Source organism: Aquila chrysaetos, chromosome 13 (genome assembly GCF_900496995.4).
Source record: "Aquila chrysaetos chrysaetos chromosome 13, bAquChr1.4, whole genome shotgun sequence".
In the NCBI taxonomy this organism is placed as follows: domain Eukaryota; kingdom Metazoa; phylum Chordata; class Aves; order Accipitriformes; family Accipitridae; genus Aquila; species Aquila chrysaetos.
The window spans coordinates 7,251,551-7,267,514 of NC_044016.1; the positions used below are offsets into that span (position 1 = coordinate 7,251,551).

At 39.2% G+C, this 15,964-nt stretch overlaps 1 protein-coding gene across 5 annotated transcripts in view; it reads right to left on the bottom strand.

The window, feature by feature from the left end:
* DISP1 (dispatched RND transporter family member 1) overlaps window positions 1–15,964 on the bottom strand; it is a 93,415-nt gene that overhangs the window by 36,538 nt on the left and 40,913 nt on the right. The window contains exon 1 of one of the 5 annotated variants that reach the window (XM_030035404.2): window positions 7,379–7,401. The exons of 2 other annotated variants lie outside the window; for them this stretch is intronic. The gene's annotated coding sequence lies outside the window, so the exon portion shown is untranslated. Of the gene's footprint in view, window positions 1–4,926; window positions 4,950–6,808; window positions 7,335–7,378; window positions 7,402–15,964 lie in introns of those variants that run through there. 2 more of the 5 variants (XM_030035402.2, XM_030035405.2) reach the window with 2 other exon arrangements.

Genomic DNA, 15,964 nt, shown 5'->3' on the forward strand with positions numbered 1-15,964 from the left:
TTAAAAAAAAAAAAATAATCCCAGGATTCAATTACTGCTAATTGAGAAGTTCATGCTTCTGAGTGACACATATTCCAAAGGCAGTTAAGAAATGCACTGTGCTGTAAATAAAGGATATTAAAGATTTTCTTCTAAAGTCTTGTCTTTTTCAAGCAAAATGTAAATAAGTGAAAACCATTACTGGAAAGGTGACTGAGGAGCTTGGCTGAAAATCAAAACGTGTCTGAGGTATTCGCAGCAGCCAATTTCCCCTGTATTAACTATAATAATGTTTTAATAAGATTTGAAAATAAATTGGAGATGATTATTTTGATAAATAACATGAAAGGTCAAACATCACACTTAAATAAGCATTTGTTTCCCAAGTTACATGGCCGGGGGGAGGGAGGAGGAGAAAGAGGAAAAAAGAACACTAATTATGTACTACTTAAAAGAATAAATCAACATTTGCTTAAAAACCAGAATCATTTAATTACAACTGCTTTGGCTAACTTAATGTTACTTTTTTAATACTGAATTTAATCGACAACATTCCAAGTCCAAATTGCAAGGCTTGCATTACAGATGCTGAACTTTGCAGAAAGACTCAACATACAGATTAAGGCAGATAAGCAAGGAAGTTTCTAACTCGTTTTCCTCCCCTATACCTTTGCCGAGTGCTCAGAGAGCTAAGCCTGCCCAGCCAGCTGAGCTATTTAATTGCCTGAATGCTAATTCTGAGCAGAAAGTGCTTTGCAGAGTGGAATGCTACCCCCGGCAGCCCCCCCCCGCGCAGCATCTCCCCTACACATAGCTAAATCCTTCACTTCTGAAATGAAAATTAATCCTCTGCTATTTGTTCTAGATCATGTGCAGAGCCAGATGCCCTGGGAAATCACTTTCATTTAGATAACTGAGCAGAACAGGAGAATATGTTGCTTGACCAGCATATTTTTTCCACCCTCCAATTCCACACATTCCTGCCGGGTACCCCCTCCCCTGGCCCAGGCAAGTAAAGCCCATGGAGGACTTTCTGCTGAGCACAGAGAGTAAATTCAAGTGGCTGGCTAAACTTCGTTTCAGTCTGAAGAAACATATTAGTTATGTGAAATACCGCTGTGTTTGAACAGTCTGGTTTTCTCTCGCACTGTAGGCAGCTTCAAAGCCTGCTGAAGTGGACAGAGCAAGAGCTGGACATCAAGGCAGAGAAAGCTCCTCTTGAGGCGTCTGGCAGCATTTTAGGAATTTCTGGCTGCTTATTTTAACATTCACTCACATAAGAGATAGGCTGCATGGTGATGTTGTTACGTTTCTATTTCTAAGTTAGTTTGACATATCCATATCATCACTTGAAACTGCTGTACACTGATCAAAGTTACTGTCCCGCCGACTACTATTATAAGTGAAAATAAGGTATGGAGATACTGCAAATATCTAGCCCTTCAAGACAACAGACGCACCATCCTTTTGCTTTAAACCCAGGACATCTGCAGCATGCAGCAATTGAGATAACACAACATAATTTTTAGTAGCTGTTTCAAATCACTTTATAAAGGAAACCACACATTTACGCGCAAGGCACACGTGTACTAAACAGAGATGCAAGCTAACTCGAGCCCGTGGAAGCTGGGCAATCCCAGCACAGACACACAGGCTTGGCACCTTCAGTGTATCTGTGCCCCTTGTGAACACTGATGCAAGAATTATAACTTTTGCTCCAGACAGCCCAGCAGCCTCCATTTAACATGATCAAAGATAAAATGCTTTATTTTCAACAGAAGTAATATCTACCTGTATGTCTTTCAGTTTAAACACAAACTTCAGAAAGACTCTTCAGAAACTAGTAAATTCAAAGAAAAGCCAAAGATCATGATCAGTACCGCAACATATAATTCTGCCTTTGTTCTCCTGTTGAACAGGCTATTCATGAACTACTTCAAGCTATAAAAATTTTAACAGATCAAGCTGATTCTTTCTTTCTTCCTAAGCCTTGAGAAACTATTGAGTTCTGTCCATTTTCATGGAGTGTTTGAGCAAGGCAATGGAAGCACATGCTTACCTTGAAGCTCTTTCAATGCCATATTAAAGTAAGAAAGACTACTGTGCGTGCTTAAGGTAGCCATCTGATTAAGTATTTTATTCAGTCACAGCTAAGAAGAACTGGGACTCAAACGAATTCTTTAGAATATGAGTTGGGCTGTACATTTTCATTTTGTTTGGTAGTTGTTCTTTTTTTAAACAAATGTAAGATGGTTGATGTCACTTGACAAGTCTAATGTTGTCTGAGTTTTGTGTCAGTCATGTTTGAGGGTATTAAAAATTATGTACTAAGGTACTTCATTTGTGTCATGCTCTATACAAGTGACTGCAACTCCAATCACAGCAAAACTTCACCTGCAGCTGTCACACCAAAATATATTCTTAGATTATATTCTTATCTCTCTGCTGTATTTTGTCTCCTCTGCTGCAACTGGGAACTTACTGAGAGATGTAATAATGGCCCAAGGAAACAGTTAACTGAGAATCTCTCCTTTAGAGGATGAACAAATAAGCCAGTTAAAATGCAACAAGTAAAAGCACAGTAAGACTTTAATAATTCACGGACATGGGAAATCAAAGAACCTGTTCATCATGAAAAAAAACCTAAAAATATTTGAAAACACACTCTTTCAGAATTCTGAATTTTTTCAATGCTGAAGTTTATTTTTGCTACATTCCTCAGACTGCTTTAGGATTTGGTATTCTCCAATAGAGTGGGGTTTTCAGACTTGTACTAATTTACATCTGAAGGCTTTGAAGCAGTGAACAGGTATTCTGAATACTGAGATTGCAGATAATACAGGTTTTAATATAGGCAGCCCTACTTAACACAAGATTAAATACAATTAGAAAAAGTGTTAACCTACATGGTTAATACATCACAGTTGGGTATCCATCTCTCTAGCTGGACACAAGGCATTTTCAACATTAACATCTATTTAGAAATTATGCCAGCTGGACTGCTAAGGAAGGAAAACCAGCATTATCTTTAAATACTGCATGCTTGATAACAGTAACTGCTAAGAAAGCACTTTAACCATGCAGTTCAAAACAACAGCTTGGAAGAGTGTCATATCTGGAAAGTACCATGGTCTGTAAAGGCAATGTTACTTAGTGACAGTTTTATGGAGTAATCCCTCTATTATTTGTGGCGCTAACAATGAACACAGCTTACCCAGCAGACATCTGCCATCTGCATTGCAAGCCCTTCAGGAAATAAAGTAATGCTGTACCACACTGAAACTATGTAGGATTTGGTGTTCCCTAACTAGCGTGTTCTTTTTAGACTTGGATTAAGTTCACCTGTTCCTTTGGCTGCAACTGAAAGAATTTTTCTTTGCTTTAAAGTTTCTTTAAAAAAAAAAAAAAAAAAAAACAGACTTAAAAAAAACATTGGTTCAACAAATCCCATCTGGACTCATAATGCCTGCAATTGAAAATGATAGAAGTGCAAATTCAAGAGGGAATGATGTAGTGGAAATTTAGTGGAACCTGGTATATTAGTACAGATAATTTACAGATCTTTAGAAGGCGACAGGGAACAGCTAAGTGTTGAGGGTTGTTTTAACCATGTAAAAAAAAAAAAAAAAGCCCCCAAATCTGTACCTTGCACTAAAACAAAGTTAAGCTGGTTATAAGACTTTACATTTTTCATTTAAGGTAAGACAAAACTCAAATTTCATTTAAAAGTTATCCAAAGCCTTTCAACTGTAGTCAGCATCGCACCATTCAGCCAGCTGAACCAGTCCGGGTTTTCTGAACCTTGCAGACTTGTCAGCTACAAAGCATCATGGTTCTGAGATGAACGATGTCTGAAGTAACAAAAACGTTATTTCATGTCAAAAGTTCATCTAAAACAGTTGGATTCTAAAAGTAGTGCATTCTTGAAATAAGCACCATTTAATAATCCCAGTGCTACCTATTAAGTCTCCTTCCAGATGAAATATTATAATGGCTTGTAGTCCCTTAAGACGCTAAAGTTTTTCAGTGTGGCAAATGAGTTACACGGTCTCAATCTGTAAACTGAGTTAAATCCTCTCCAGACTTCGTTTGCTGTGCCAGCCAGTGCACAGCCACTCTTAAGGAGGGCTTCCTCCTCCTACACAGTCTCAATCTGTAAACTGAGTTAAATCCTCTCCAGACTTCGTTTGCTGTGCCAGCCAGTGCACAGCCACTCTTAAGGAGGGTTTTCTCCTCCTTCACATCACCAAAATTCTTTGCATCTTTGTTTTTTCTCAGTGCTCGCAGCAGTAACAGGTGGTGCCTGGTGTTTGATACTGGCTTTTATGGGAGACGTCTAGTTATCTATCATTGCAATGGTCTTTAGCAAGTCAAACAGCTTTTTAATGTTTTATGGTTGTTGATCTCCATTTTGGCTCCCAACTAGACATTTTTCAAATTCTCTAGCTCTTACTCCTATGTGTTCATATGTGGTGCTTGGTTTCTCTCAATACCCTGATTCTTGCTTTTCCATTTCAGCTGTTAACCACTAGGTCTTCCCTGAAAAGCTTTCACTATACAGAACATAGACGCTTACTAGAACAAGCCTTCCCTCTCCTTTCCACTTCTTTTTCAGGTATTTAAAGTATATTTTCAATGTATGTATTTTACCTTCAAGAAGGTTCGCCAATTCTTATTTCATCAGCACACAAGTTTACCTGATATTTATTGATGTAACCATTTCACTTTGCGGATTGATACAATGTAGCTCCTATTTTTGAGAAATGCCATTATGGTCAGTTTATTTTCTGCACAGTCTACAAATACCCATTTTCTCAACTAATGCCGCTCTATTAACAGGCAGATTTTCAGCAGTCTAAGTACTTGTACCATGCAGTAGTAGTTAGAAAACAATTATGAATCAGAAGAGGTTTGCAGAAGGGAAATCTCCCCTCCTCCATTTTGTACCAAGTGTTTCAAGAGCCAGCTAGCTAGGCCTTCCATCCCTCTCCACAGCCTGAGAGGTTGAGAAGCTGTCCCGTCCTGAACCTGAGACATCACGAGTTCGTTTCCTGTCGCAGGCTGGCTCCAGAATTGCATTCCTGTGACAGGGAGTTTCCAGATGTCACCGTGCCAAGACCACAGCTCATGCTACAGATGGGCACTAGCAAACCAGTGTTGCCAAGCTGGCACACGAACTGACCCACCAGTAGCAGCTGTGGGGTGAGGGAGCTGGGAAAGCCTGCAAAGGGTGGGAAAAATAGTATGCTTCAGAACTTCAGAAATAGATTTTGCTTTGCTTTTAAGCTAAAGTTACTTCTCCTGGCACAAACAGTAAAACAACAGCAGACCATTTACAGAAATCATTTGCAGGGCTTCAACTAAAGAAATCAATTGCAGTGCTTTAACTACAAAGTTTTTTAAAAGTCGGAATACACAGTAAATATAGATAAGCTATAGATAGAAGCAACAAGGAGCCCTGAAAATTCTCTTCCAGAAGTTTTGTATGATCCTAAAATTTTATTAAAAAAAAAAAACTTAGGCATATATACACAGGGGAAATGGAAAAAAATGTATTAAGAAAATCTGAAAAAGCTTCAAATACTCCAAGTTTTAGAAAGAGATACAACTAGAAGCAGAAATAATTGGAACAAAACATACTACTTCAAGAAAAAATGCACATAGCTCTGGAAAGCAGGTATGCCTCAGCACAGTTTAAGAGCATGGAAAGCTGTTAAAAAAAACCCCAAAGGTTGCTTGCAACTGCGACACTATTTACGCAACTTACTAACTTTCCATTACCATATGAAAGACATTTAAGTTTTTGTAACTGCAAATATTCTGTTCCAAAATAGCTCTAACCCCGCTTACACAGAGTGAGGAAAACCAAAATATGTCTCTTTCTGGATGTAAAAGGAGTTATTTGCATTGAAAGTTCCACAGGTTTTTACTTAATCAAGCTGTGGGATTTGCATTTAAATTATTACAGCTGTAACAGGACACAAAAGCAATACTCTTCAGCATACAGCTCCAGTTATGCCTACCATCATCGTGACTATATCAGCATTACGTAAGAGGTTAAGAAACCCCTCGACCATCTGTTTAGAATCAGATTTTTTGTTTTCTGTCCAAATTTAAAAGCTATGTTTGAACATCTTTAAAGAACCTGCTACTAATAGTAGCATTTTTCTTCATATTTTAATAGAAGCACTATCATAATTTTACAACTACTGTATATTAAACAAGCAAAACACTCGATGAGAATGCCAGGGCACATCAGGCAGGTATACATCAGCAGTCACACCTATTTTATAAACACAGAGCATTCTTCACATTTAGCTACAGAAGATACAGCAAAGAGGTTTCACACTAGCAGTCCAACAATAATTTTCTTCGAAGGCTAAACATTTGAGAACTGATTTTTTTCCCACTTCATTTCTCAAGTGTACATTGGTTTTAACTCTCCCATTCCCTGAGCCATGCTCTGAAAGCCAAAGGATGAACCTCATATATCACTTTTATAATAGCGCATCTGTTGAAATAGCTGGATCTCAAGGCGGGGTGCGGGGTGTTTTTCCTTCTCACCAGGCTCTTCAGCACTAGCAGGGTCCTGTTCTAAGCTCCCTGGCACTTCTGCCCAGCCGTAGCCTTTTACAAGCCCAGGAGTCTACTTGTCAAATGAAGTAGCATTTTAGCGTAAATAAACCGGAGGTACACAACAGTCTCAGTTAAACCTACATCCTAACGCTTTCTGAAAGCCCGAGTTGTTCCAGCTGGAACCCAGGATGCGCTACGGGAACGCACGGCCAGATTTGAAGCAGTCCAACGTAACGCACTTCTTAACGCTTACCAGACCCGAGCCGGAGAAGATTAGCAGTAAGGCGAAAGCAGCCCCCTCTCGACGCAGGTATCCCCCGCCTACGCGCCCGCTCTCCCCGCAGCCACCCGGCAGCCGGGCCCGGTTCGCCGCTCGCCCCGACAACGGCCCCGAGCGCGGAGCGCCGAGCCGAGCCGCCGCTGCTGCTCCGCCGCGGGGAGACGGGGCCGGGACCGGGGCCGGGGCCGCCCCTCCCCGCGGCAGGTCAGGGAGCTGGCAGCGACCCGCCGGCTCCTCCCTGCTGCCGCGGGAGCCCCGGGGCCGCTCCCCGCCCTTGGTTCCAGCCCCCTTTGATCTGGTTTGGTTAAGGCTGATCTGGAGATTAGAGCCGCGCTCTGCAGCTTCAGCTGCCTGCGCCCGCTGGAGCGGTGGGACCCGCAGCCGCGGGGCGCCTTGCTCCTTTCCGAGCTTCAGCACACATGCTTACGCGGAAAGTGCAAGTGGCATCACCTTGCCACCAGCGTTTTTGAAACGGAAAGAGCTGAGGAAGGTGGGACGCTGAAAACCGCGCCGAGTGTCACCTGGAGTCTTTTTCAAACTCACTTCAGTCCTCATGAGTTCCTGGCAACGTCTTGTCCCCCCGCCCCAAGCTCTTACTTCATTGTTTCCTTGTCAGGCATTTCTTACAAAATACCTCTGTGTGGCTACAAATCTCTGACACTTCAACAACAACAACAACAAAAAGACTTGGAAAAACAGGGCTTTTCCCCCACCAGATTAAGATATTTGTACCTAAAATGCCTACTTCCTTCACACCTGAGTGCTTACGGACCTGGTACTCCAGAAGTAAACATCTCCACACACTCCTCAGATACATTTTTTTTAAAATACTTTAAAATACAAACTGAATTATTACAGACTATTAGTGCAAAAAGCTGAGAACTTTATGAGCAGAGAAGATAGCCTGGTCACACACAAGTCAAAATGAAAAAATAGAGATTGAGATTGCCAAATTCCGGGGATATTTAAACCCTCAATTCTAGGGCCTCAAGCATCAAGCAGCAGGTCGTGTTTATAAAGAGGTGAGTATTAAGGTGGGGAACACCGTACTCAATTTGCAGAGCTGTATTACAAGGAACTTTTAAAAATACCACTATGGGAAACGCTACAAGCTGGTCCACGCCTGCTCTACCAGGGTATGTGCAAGCTACCTACTAAACCTCACGTGCTTACAAACCTTGTGTTTTGGGAGGTCACTCCTGGTTTTTCCTCAGCTCTGGGTATCTCAGATGCAAACCTCAGAACTGGCATCTTCCTGGGGCAGATCTAATAAACCAGTTCCCTGTCACTCCAAAGTAGATCACAGTCTACTTGGGACCAGCTTTTTAGAAAAGTTCTCTTTTCCCTCTGCTGAAATACAAGAGCTCTGATTTCAGGGTCAAGTTGAACTGGTTGTAGCAAAAGGAATTTCTCATCTACAAGCATCTTTATTCTTTGTAAAGCAAAAAAATCTTACCAAAGGAAAACACTGGGACTCAATTTCCCTCAGTGTGACCTTAGAATTACACGTCCTAACTCTGGTCCAAGTTTTTACGCAAGGCAGCTCTTCGTACTCATTGGATCTGGTCTTTAACAGGTGGTGAAAGACTGTGCTGCTTCCCCAGTTCTAAGGGGAAACTTTTTTTTTTTTAAACAATGTTCCTTGCCTTTCTCACTTAGCTTCAAGTGGAAAATTTCACCCTGTCTCCAACTGCCACACACCATCAGCATCCTATCTAGAACATTATTTTTACTAACATTAATGGATTCTCTAACAGAAGACTTGCTTTCCATCCAATGTAGAGCCATTCAGTGCTAATGACCCAGGACAGTTCTTATACAAGAAACTCAGATATATTTATTGATCAAAATAGCAATACTACACAGCAAATAACTCTAATTCAAAATGGAAGTAGGACTACAATGCAGAATTCACTTTCTGAATATCTGAAACATAAATGCCCAGAAGCATCACAAGAATAATCTCAAAGCTACTTTTCCAAAGTCACAAAACTCAAGGTATTTTTGAAAAACCTGTCTACTAATAAAAGTACTTCTTAAATACATAAATATTACTGTACATCAGTTCACTGCAGATACTGTATCACTTTTGCTAACCACCTCAAAGAAGTGACAAAAGGCACATAGTATTTGCTCACTGCTTTGATATCTAGGAGCAAAAGTACTATAAAAATCTAAAGGATTATAATCTGTTAAAGCTCTTAGATTATATATACTGCACAAAATAGTGTTACTGTATCTTAGCACATCAACTTATTGCAGATACATATACATTCATTGTACTGTCATCCTTGGGAACAAAGTATGTTCATAGGTTATGCTTAATAAAATGATTCCTGTGCAAACCGGATTTAAAAACTGTATCATATATTTGAAGTACAGACTCGTAGTCAATTATTGCCTTTACAGTATCTGAAAAACAAACAGCACTGTAAGTGCTGAGGAACCTTTCCCACATGCTATGCTCTATCCCTGCAGAACCTTAGTTGTCCAATGTCCCCTGGCACACTCCTGGTTTTGACATCTCCATCATATGCTCTTTAACATCTCCTTCTACACTACGTTCAACTTTTAATGCTGCTACTTATCCCACTGTTCATCTTCAGCAATATCAAACAAATGCCAACTTCTTCATTTGTAAGTGATTAGGAAATACAACTGAGCTCTGCAGCATATGGAGGGCAGGTACAGGAAAAACTGGGGCAAAGTAGAAAAGGATGGAAGAATTTAGACCGATTCAGGGCAGATAAGGGATGTCGAATTTGGTATGTGGAGACCCCGAAAAGATAAATGACTAACACTCTGCCCTATCCCCCACCTGGAAATGCATATATGCAGAGAATCTGCAGGACATCTGCACTACTAATTCAGCCTTGGTTTAAGTCAATACGATCCTCAATCCACCAGGAAGTTCCACCGACCTGTGGATCTATCAATACATTTCAGAAGTGACAGAATTTCTATCACAAATAAAATGAACTCTCAAAGCTTCACTATGCATTAAAGAGAAAATGAGCAGAATAAAATTTTACTATTATGCCATCGTGAAGATTAATTATTATTTTTAGATTTCACAGATCACTTAAAAATTTGTGATTTGAACTTCAAGCCCTTGAAGGCAGACATGCTGCTCTGCGCAAAGAAAACTTGGCATGTTCTGAACAAAATAAAATCCTTTAAACTTAGAAAAATGGGCAAACCATCTCCTATCATAACTTATCACAATAAGCGGCTTTTTTACTGAGACTTTAAAATACCATTTTTCATAGTATGCTTCGTGAATAAAATTAAGTAGTAGTAAAAAAACAAATACAGTTCCCAGAATTCTATATACAATACTTAAGAAAAAAATAAATACTGTTATGATAACCATATTAGAGATTCAAACAAATTATAGTTTGTATAATATATTAAGAAGATAAGCCTAAAAAATTGAAGCTTATATTTGTATTTACGAAGTACAGCTGACATACTGTGTCGTAATATATGAAGTTTGACCATTCTCTGTCTTCAAACAAGATATAAAGAGCTGCAACTCTTGGCCACGATCCTTTCATAGCCTTTCCTAAACTGAAGACACCAAGCAATGCCATCAAGTGCCAGCCACTTCTGCTAGCTTTGGCTGCCCGTCATTAAGAGCTGCTACAAAGCTACCACCCCTACAATGCTGTAGGTACAGCTATTCTCTGTACCTTTTCTTGGCTGAATGCCTTCACATGCCTCTGAGCTTAATATGACATTAATCACAGATTCTTCTTGTCACAGTGGTGTCTTAAAGAGAGAGAGATTCAGAAGAAGCTGAAGGACTTTGACAGTTTGGGATGTTAATAGGAAAGCTGGTGGTGGTTTTGGGTGCTCTGGGGACAAATTGATGCTGAAGGACTATGCAAGTGCTCAGGGAAAAAGCACAGAGGCTTTTGAAATCCTTGAAGGCCAGACAGAGGGCACCAGAGATGCTGTAGAAATTCTACTGAATTGCTAATGAGCTGGGGAGAATAAGGGAATATGGAATAGAAGTAAAAAGCTAATTAGAGGTTAAAATGACAGAACTAGTTCTGTATGTGGCACATGTACTCTACAAGTATTTTATTATAGCTACATTGAATTTTTATTACAACTCCTATCCACCTACAGAATTTCCTGACTGGTGTTTTTTTCTTGGACACAATACTCTGTTGCATCTTAGATGCACAGTACTTGCAGTAGGCAATTTACCAAATGCCATTTAAAACAAACAATGCAGTGGGAGAGATATGGTAGGGACCAACCATTTATTTACTGCTACTCATATTAATTTTTTTGCAACACTTGAGATAATACTGAGATAGCAGCAGCTACTTTAATTATTCAGTGGCACATAGGGCCCATATTGGGATCTTCCAGATTCTAGCAGTATATGGGACATGCCAGGAGCACAGTATTGAGAAAGTTAATTGGACTGAGTCAGCTCGATCCATCAGAGATTACTAGGTCTAGACTGCCACTGATTGTGTCACACCTGACAATTTTGCAGAGATATTCAAGTCTCTACATGGTGCTCCCAAGTGCTCTTGAATCCAGAAATACAAAGCAAAGACACAAACTGACTTATCTGTGACTGCAGCCACACAAACATGAGTCGTCTGCACCTAAACTTAAACTGAGCCTGAAAACAGAATGACTGTGTTCATAAGGCATCACCCCTGAGATGGAAACTCAAAATTGGCATTTGGGAGCCTCTGAACACACAGTGGAGTTAATTCACAACCTGTGTTACCCATCCAGAGATGAAAGAGAATATTGTAAAAGATAAAACCAAGAACACCCAGCAATGAAAAACCTGATCTGTGGGTTTATTTCTTTGAGATACAGGATGAAGAAAAGCAAGTGTATGAAACACAAGGTATTAAATTGTAAAAAAACTCACATCCTCTTACATTGGCATTCTTCTATACACCTTTTTTCCCCCCAGGGGGTGGAGGAGACAAACCTTCATATAAATATAGATCATAATATAAGCAAAACTGATTCAGTATCTTCATATACCTATGGCTGAAGCCTTCAGTATTAAGCCATCCAGTTCCAAACTGCTAGCTCCACGAGGATGAAATACTGCCTGATCAATAGATGACGTGAAGTAAATTGGCTGTCCTTCTCCAGTTTCCACTCATCCAGACTTTATTACAAAATCTTTCATAATTGATATCCTCAAGGAAGGCTGAGAATTGAGTACAGAGGCTGAAAGATCTTTAAGCCTTGCAAAGCAGCCTTCTCCAGCACTAGTGACGGGAAATGTTAAGACATGATTGCTGATCATGCTCTATTTTGTTTTTTTAGATAAACAAAGGACTTCTGGCTTGCAATCAGGGAATTTAAACTCTGCACATTACATTCAATAAAACAGATACCAACACATTCTTTTAATATTCTGGAAACTGGACATTTAAGGTCACATCATCTTAAATAACATGGAAAGTCAAAGCATAGAAATACATTTCTGGGGACAAAGAAGGTCTTTCATTGTCTGTGAAGCGCCTAGAACAATGTGCTCTCAGTCCCTAGTGTAATTAAAGAGTCAGTTCAGTATGATATTGCAAACAAATACAGTAGGATTCTAAACTATTTCCTTTATTGATTTTTTTAAAAAGCTCTCAAAGTATGATAGTGACATTTTCCAGTCTTCTCCCCCCCCCCCCCCCCCCCCCCGCCCCAACTGAAACAAGACATTCTAGCAGTATTTCTCTAACTTTTTTCATTGAGATCCTGAGGTTTTAAACCAGGTCATGTGAAGGTTGAGTTTTAAGAAATATAAGACTGTCTTGTTTTTTCTACTTACAGAACAAAAATACTAACATCAACTTGATTTTTCAATGAAGATCTAATAGAAATAAATCTTTCATTTTGCATGTTTCCAAATCACATGTACTCTGAATTGAAATGCATCTGAGGCTCCACAGTAACTCAAGTCCCACATCACACAAAAGGCCTGAAAAGCTATTAAGTTTTAAAAATTGCCCACATTGGAATCAATTATTTACATTACTAAAATTAAAAAAAGTTGTATATTAATCATGAAAAACAGAAAAAAAAAAAGTCAAATTTAATACTCTGAAACAATGCTTTAATACGGAAAGTTTGGAAGACAGTTTTATTAGCATCTCAAATAGTTTTCAGATACTAATATGAAGAAAACTTGTTAAAAGTACAAATAAATCTGGAAGCAGAATTGGAGATCTGTACTTTTGATTTACCTACAGCTCACAATGTTTTGAAGGAATTTTTAATAGCTTGTCTTCAGTTATAACAGTTTTATTCTCTAAACAGAGCGCTCCAATAATAAGTTACATTAAAATGCAGCTGCATAAACATGTTTACACACACTTAGATTTTCTCATTCACATTCCTTTCTCACAGGTATACCTTTTCCACTATGAACTAACTACACTTAAGTGTATCTTATGTAAGTGCACACATGTATAATGTCACTTGTAAAATAGTCCAGACTGACCAGAGGGAAAAACTAACAATGCTTTATCTGAACGTAAAATAAACAAGTGACATAAAAAGCTGTAATTCCATCACTTGTACACCACCAGTATTTAAATTACAATCACCATCCTGATGTTATAATGAAAATGGCTATTGCAGTATAATTTTTTTTCCAAATGACAGGAGAAATGCACTTCGCCAATATTGTTACAGTAACTACCACATTAAGATTAACTTGTCTATAATCAAAGAAATAAAGAACTACATTCCTCCCATCATTTGGAGGAATTCGTATAGCAACAGTTCAGAAAACACAACTACCACTATTTCTATTTCAGCTGTAGAAGCAAAGGAAAAGTCACTTTTTCGGATTCATATTCTTAGTTCAGAAAACAGCAAAGTCTTGAAATGTAAGGGACTCCTTTAAAACACTAAGGTATCAATTACTTTTCAGATGGGGACCATTGTTCTGCACTTAAATTCAGGGAAACTAAGAACATAACATTAATATTCATTGCAACTGCGTAAGTATTGCCATATAATATGCATGCAATATAAACAGTTATGTGCAAAATAAACATTTATGTTGCAGATATCAGAAGATTATTCATTTTGTGGCTCATTTCATTCACTTTCACAGCTAAGAAAGTAGAAAGTTCTTGCTATTCATTTAAGAGCAAATTGGGTGACAAGTGTAGTTCTGAAACTTTTCTTCTACCTATTGCAAGTTCAACCTTCAACCTACTGTGCTGTTCCCTTGGATTCGTAAAAGTAACAGGAGAGAAAACCTCTACCAGCTTCTTATGTATTCTTTTTCCTAAAGGATTTTCAAAATTAACTGCCTAAACCTTCAAACAGTGCAGGAAAGAGCTCCCCCTCTTTTGTGCACAACCCACATCACACCTTCACCTTTCCTCATTAGGGAAGTGAAATAAGCACCAGAGCTAATCTTTTTTTTTTTTCCTTCAGAAAAAAAGATGTAAGTGTTTGGCATAAACAAGCACTGCTAGAGCCCATAGAGGAGCTTTTATTTGATGTTGACACACTAACCAAGGCCTGACAGACAAGGCAAGAGAAAATGCTATTTGAGCACAAACTCAATGTTTGCTCACTAGGCTGCTTGCCTGCCAGAGGGTTACCCAAACAGAGTTCCTGCAATGGGAAGTCAATCTTTTCTAGTTGTCTCTTAGCAAACAGATGTGAGCCTGGGAATTTCTCATACATTCAGATAAATCAAGAACCAGACCTTTCAGAGCACCGACCTCCACAGCTTTAGAAGTAGATGTCAGATTTCTCTGGGACCCTCTGATTTCACACTGTTTAGACTAAACTACAGTTACTGCCTATCATACACAAGTCACATCATTTCCAAAGCTGTTCACTAAAGTTTAATATGTGTCTGTTTTACCAGTTACTCTAAGTCAAAAACCTTGAGACAAGTCTAAACTATGAAACATCTGTATAACATTCACCTACTTTTTTTTTTTTGTTAATGTTATCTCTATTCCTTTCATATTATGCCTAGGGATACTGAGGTGTGTCTTCTCAAAAACCTGATTTGGCATCTTCTGCAGTGCAGACAGGCTCCCTGGAGCCATGCAGTTCTGTACTATATTCTTGTCAGTACAAAACTGCAACCGTATACCTTCCTGATCAATTCTCAAATCAAAAAATCCTTTGGAAAAGCACAGGGTATACAGAAATTGCATTACAGTTGTATTACAAACCCTGATATATTATTTCTCTGCATGAGGTCCATTTAACACACAAAATTTTTTATACTGAAGATGTCCACTATTGACCAAATGTCTAAGATGATGTACTTGAAGGCTTTTCAAACCTGATGATACCTCTTGAGATTTACATTCAGTAGGTACAGTTGGATAGCTATTTAAAGATCAAATTCAAGATCAGACTTCAATTAGATAACTTCTACTACAATCTCTGTGATGTATGTAGCCAGGTCAGTTAGACAATATTGTTTTTTCCAATTACTACAGGGTACCCACTTTGTATGTGCTATACCTGCTCTGTTTCTAGGAAATTTGTCAGAATAGGATTTGGTTCTCTACTTGGTTACATAAATTGTAGTACCAGATTAGCTCTCTTCACAGAAGAATTAAGAAATCTGAAGAGGGTTAGGTGCTGAAATGTATTTTTGAGTACAGTTTCCTTCCATACCCAGGATTTGAGGCTCATGAAGCACTCCAGGACTCTGAAGCAACAGGACCAATACCAGTCTTCTGCACGGAAGAACAGGGTATGGGGATTGAGAGAACACTAGTCACTTTTGGTCATTACAGAGTACAGCCATGGATATTTTTTTTTATATCCTGGCAAAGAAGAGTGACTGGGTGTATGCCAGCAGTACCACAGCTGTACAAAGTCAGCACCAGTAAACCACCTCTGTATCAGACATGCAGACAGCCATACAGCAGCTGCCGAAGACCTCTGGCAGCCCTGGGGCAGCAGCAGCTGCACAGCCGTTCCGTAGCTAGAAGAAAAGTTTGGTCCCTTTGCAGCTCCCTCCCTTTCAGCTCACTTAATTGGGCCATGTACCTGTTCCAGGGCATGGGCACTGCTAATTTTAATAAAGCTAAGAAATCGGTTTACTACCAAGCCATTGCACCTTTATAGCAGTGTTCAAATATTAAAACCTGA